Below are 5,705 nucleotides of genomic sequence, written 5' to 3'. Positions count from 1 at the left end.
CAGGAAAAAAGATAGTGATATGATGTGAATGTTCAACATTTCGTTTTAAGTAGAATTGGATTATGCAACATCTTGGGACATCAGTGTCATTCTGTCCCCTAACTGAGGCTCACTCTTTGAAATAGCAGTGTCATGAAGACCGTAATTCCATCTATTCAGGTATCTCTCTCCATCTTGAGGAACTCTCACCTCCATGGTTCCTCATTGATGCTGTTTCCTGCTCAGTTTTTGTCTTCTTCTCCAGTACCTACCTAGACCCCAGACACCCAGTCCAGTCCTCTGCATGTAGGCACTTTCTGGGTTTGGAACAAATGCCCAACCAGCCCTAGTTCAAAGACTGATTTCAGTAACTATTCATGGACACTAATGAACTGTTTCATTCTTTAACATGTTAGTGAACTTCTAATGACTGCTTTCTTTAAGTTGTATTATTATTATTTAGAAATATGTTTTTATTCTCAAGAATAACATGTACAAGGTACACAGACATGGCTTTATTGCAGAGGTGTGGAGATTTGTTAGGTTCAATGAAATAGAGAAAAACCTTTTTTATAGGATTTAAAATTAATTTTACTACATCTCTAAAGTCTGAAAATCAAATCCAAAATTCTGGATCTGTAAAGTGGGGCTAAAATCTAAGAGAGTCATTGGTTTATATATAGCTCTTTTATCTACTTCATTTTGTTCTTAGTAACCAACATCACTCCAAAATCTTTGAAATGCTTTCATCCTCAAGGAGGAAATGTGGGAGAGCTGTAGAGAAGGGCCCAAAGACAAATGGGAAGTATCCTGTCTAGATTTATTCTGCTCATAATATAGTACTGTGAAGTATCAGGAATGGGAAAGATTCAAGTATTAAGACTGATTCTATTTTGGGGGCTGGAGAGATGGCTCAGCAGTTAAGAACACTGGTTGTTCTTGCAGAAGACCCGCGTTGGAATCCCAGCACCCACATGGCAGCTAACAACTGTCCCTAACTCCAGTTCCAGGGGTTCCGACTGCCTCTTTTGTCCTCCGCGGGCATTGCACAACATGGATTCACTTATCTGCTTTCAGGCAATACACTCATACACATAAAATAAAAATAAATAAAATATTTTTAAAAGATTTATTCTCTCTCTCTCTCTCTCTCTCTCTCTCTCTCTCTCTCTCTCTCTCCCTTTTCTCTCTCCCGTCTGTGTGTGTGTATAACTGGAAGGGCCTGTGCAGGCCATATGAGTGGGGTTAGATCTCCTGGATCTGGAGTTACAGATGATATTAAGCTGCCCAATGTGGGCGCTGGGGAACCAGTTCAGTTTTCCTTAAGAACAGTACTTCTCTGAACTGCTGAGATTGTTGTCCCCTGATTGCTATTTTTAACCATAGGTTGAGGACTTGAAATCTTACATACCTACAATGAACAAGCAAGTAGCATCAAAAAGAAAGGAGACACACCTGGTGACATTTTGGCAAACTTGGGGGCCATAAGTCCCGCCTTGTAGAGACTTCCTTTTTCTGGAGGGAGGGGCAGTTAGTACCTGGCAGTTTTGTGGGCCTTGGATTAGGAGCTGGAGCTCTGCCCTATGAGCAATGCCTCACGTTGCCCGGCCTTCCTAGCAGCGTCACGTTTCAGGCTGCTGATTCAGTATAAATCCATCTTTTAAATCTGCTGTGCTAAAAACAATTTAATGAACTTTTATGTTAGAGTAAATATGATATTTGAAAAATTAGACTTTTACCAGTTCATGGAGCTCTCATTTGATTACTAAAACTCAAAGAAGACTATCTAATACACACGGTAATTATAAGGATTATGCAATTAACAGAAGCGAAATAGTTCTCTAAACTAAAACATCACATACAAATATTGTTTATAGTTATTGTTTAGTCTCTACATGCTTTTGAATCATAAAAGCTCTATTAACCTAGAATAATCAGGATAAAACCCTTTTCCCTCAAATAGTGTAAGATTTTCCTATACTTAATATTGTTCCTTCCTTTAAGAACAATTTATATTTATTTACAAATTTCTTTCATACTCTTTGCTTAAATACATCTGCACTTGAGTTGTTCTTGTGCTATTTGCCTTCATACTCAATTTAGTAATTATTCTTAGAACTCTAAAATTTTCTTGGATATCTTTCCATAAGATTCTGATAGATTCTGTGTTTAAATTTCTCTCTTTTTGTCTTAAAGAATACTCTGTCAGTTCTATCTCACTATTTTCTGAGGAACCAAATTTAATATTCTCATCACTTAAAGATCCATACAGGGAAAGTAAGGATGTACAAAGGGTATGCGCTTATGTGCTAGAATGGAGTATTTGAAGATATCAGGTTTTATTCCATTTCAGACCTCCGTAGAATATAGCATATACTACACTGTGCAACATATCCATATCAACCCATTTGTATTTAAACTTCCCTGAGAGAGGTGGGAATAAAATTTCCATCATTTTAGTATTTTAACCTTAAAATGTTATTCTTTCTGCAGAAAATTTATACAATTTCCCAAGCATAGGTTGTAGGTTGGTCATTTTGAGTTTTAGAAAATAGGACCCTCCAGTGAAATATTTGAAGTAGAGGCACTAAATATCCATCCATGTACACGTATATGTATATGTATATGATGAAAATGTTTTGATTTCTGACTAATTCCTATTTGGTTGCTCTCTTATCTCTAGGTGTTCGCCCTTCCATGGGGCCCCTTCTCTTAATTCTGGGCTTCTCCATAATGTACTTCCAGCCAATACAATGTGAAAATAATTACTGTTTGCCAGATCCATGCTTCAGAAGTAAGACAATCTAATAATATTCACTCTTAGGAACTGAGAGAATCTTACTTCTCTGACTAACCGAAGAGTATCTTTTGTGATCATGGCTATACTACCTACACGGAGGAGAACTGAGGTCTAACCCAACAGGAACTGAAGCCTGAGACAGCTGGCAGGAGTTGACCATTCCTACCTGTCTGTAACCATGAGGGTCATAGTAGCTTCTGCTGCAGAGGTAAAGAGAGCTTCTTGCCAACAAGCCCACACAAGTTACACATCTGCACATAAGGTGGTTGTTTCTTTTACAATTTTATGTTTTGGGTAATTTATTATGCAATAACAGATTATTAAAATACTTTTCTGAAGTTCTCTTGTCAAAAAATTATTTCATCCTAAAATGGACTCTTCAAAGTCTCACAATTATACATATCAGATAATTTCTCAATTAGTTTATTATGAAAATGCTATTTGAAAGAGACATTGTAGCTTGAGCAATTCTCAATATTTGTTATGTCCAGAATCAATGCTTTAGTTTTTACTGCAATAATAGCCCTTGTATGATTGGAATCCTAGCAATACTATGCTTAGACCAGGTATATTGGAGCCTTGGCCTTTCACATTTTGCCTCTTGTCTTCACTGTTTATCTCTTGCCAACTCTTGGGAAGCCCAAATAATCAATGTTCCTGGAGGAGCTTGTCTTCCTTTTAATGTCTAAACCAAGAGGTTTTGAATCTGTGAGTCTCTCATTCTCCCTCCCCTTTTTTATTCAGGGTCTTTTGTCTGACTACTGATATATATGTATATATATATATATATATATTTATCTCAATATGCACTACAAACTCTGGTTTGTGTCACCAAATGTCGTTCAGTGTAAGTCCATCCACTGGAACCTATTGAGAGTCTCATCCTTGTAAAGAACACTTTGCTTCCTCCCAGGTGCTATTAGTTGCCAAAAGTTCCTTCTATTATGTTAGTATTTCTTCCCCATGACTGTTCTGGGATTTCATCTGGTTGGAACTTGCATGGGACCTGTGCATAATGTCACCATTGCTCTAAATTCATATGTAAAATTTACCAGATGTCTGGAAAACTGTTTCCTTGCGGTGATCTACCACCTCTGGCTCTTACAATCTTTCTGCTTCCTCTTCCACAATGATCCCTGGGTCTTGAGAGACAGAAGTTTGAAATAGGTGTTGCATTCAGGGATAAAAATTCTTCAGTCTTTTGTCCTATGCACATTTGCCAATTGTGGGTTTCTGGGTTAATCACCATTTGCTGCATAAGGGAACTTAGAGTTGAGAGATCTTATGTGTAGAAGTGGCATTGAAGATGTGACACTTAGGACTAAGCATTTCATAGACACTTATTCTCTGCATTTGACCAGTTCTGGAATTCCATAATGGTCTCCATCTGTTGTAAAAAGAAGCTTCTCTGAGGAGCGGTGATTGATACACTTTCCTATAAATATGAGGATGCATAATTCAAATATAGCAAGGGCCTAGAAATTTAAGAGCACTGACTGCTCTTGCAGAGGACCCAGGTTCAGTTCCCAGAACACCCATGGCAGCTAAGAACTGTCTGTGACTCTAGTTCCAGGGAATCTGACTCTCTTTTCTGTCTTCTGCAGGTATAATAGCATGTCGTGGGTGCACTTATATATATTCAGTCAATACACTTATGCATATAGAATAAATATAATAAAAAATTTAAATTACAATAAGAAGTTACATTGGTCTAGGGTTGTGGCAAAAGTAGTTTTTTTTTTTTTTTTTTTCTAAAATCTATGACTCCTCCATCCATGAGTAAATACTGTGTTTGAGTAAATACTGTGTTTACAGTACCACACACATAAGTTCCCACCCACTAAGTGGACATTGATTTCAATTAGGCAGATGTTGATTACGCCCAAGATAAAAGTGCCACTACTGCACCAATAGTGTTAGATGCTGGGCCAATCGTTGTTTATTAGGCTTTAGAGCTGTGTATGGCTATCGATTGGTTTCCTCCCTTGGCAGTTTGTATAGCATCCTCTGATACCATGAGAGCTAGTCCTTGGTGAGGTGGGGAGAGGCTTCTAGGTCCTGTGTCTGAAGTGTGGCCTGTCTTCAGCAATAGGGTCTTAAATTCAAATTCTGAGAGGCATTCAAGGGCTGTGGCAGTATCTTGATGGCAGCTGTCTTCTAGCCCCCATTTCTTGAGCTCCTTCTCCCCCTTTATTATCATGTTTGCTTTCCATTTTTCAGGCTCCTGCAGTTACATCAGTATACATACTCCTATCTAAGGATTTGGAGCTAAGATCCACAAGCAAGAGAGAACTTGTTTTTGTCACTTGTTTTTCTGAGTTTGTATTATTTCACAGTTTCTAGTTCCATCCATTTACTTGTAAATTTCATTTCATTTTTCTCTGATGCTGAGTAGAACTCCATTGTGTAAATGTATCACACAGGACAGAAGAATAGAGACCAAAGCAGATTTGGGGGTTGGAACATTCCAGTCTGTGTTGTGAGGTCTTAGGCAACGTTAACCATCATTGTGACAGAACCATTGAAGGCCTTCTGGTAATTCTGCTCCATAAACTCTGACCAATGGCTCCAAGTCCATCAGGCTCAACATATTCTATGTGATTTTTGCATCTAAATACTGCAGAATGAGTGTCCGGGGCAAACGAAGCAAACTTAATGGGAACTCAAGAAGTTACAGCACCTCTTCCTTGCATTTCCAGCTGAAACATTTACATTTTATTGCATCAGGAAAGAGAACGAATGTTTACAATTTGGTGCAGTCATACAAAATTTGTAAACCAGATTCTGAGAGTTGCTGCTTTTTTTTTTGTTTGTTTTTTTTGTTTTTTAATCATTATTTTTTTAATTTTTTTTTTCATACAGAAGAATTCATTCCAAAGCAATTGACATTGAGACGTTTTCACATGCATTTCTAATCTCTATATAC

General features: G+C 37.7%; 1 non-coding gene across 1 annotated transcript; it reads right to left on the bottom strand.

Moving 5' to 3' along the window:
- Positions 1-740: 740 nt before the first annotated feature.
- LOC115071130 lies at positions 741-856 on the bottom strand. The gene has a single exon (XR_003850241.1). It is a non-coding gene; the product is annotated as a small nucleolar RNA SNORA55 (small nucleolar RNA).
- Positions 857-5,705: the final 4,849 nt, after the last annotated feature.

Source organism: Nannospalax galili, unplaced genomic scaffold (assembly GCF_000622305.1).
Source record: "Nannospalax galili isolate Female #2095 unplaced genomic scaffold, S.galili_v1.0 scaffold858, whole genome shotgun sequence".
NCBI lineage: Eukaryota > Metazoa > Chordata > Mammalia > Rodentia > Spalacidae > Nannospalax > Nannospalax galili.
This window is presented reverse-complemented; position numbering and strand designations above follow the sequence as displayed.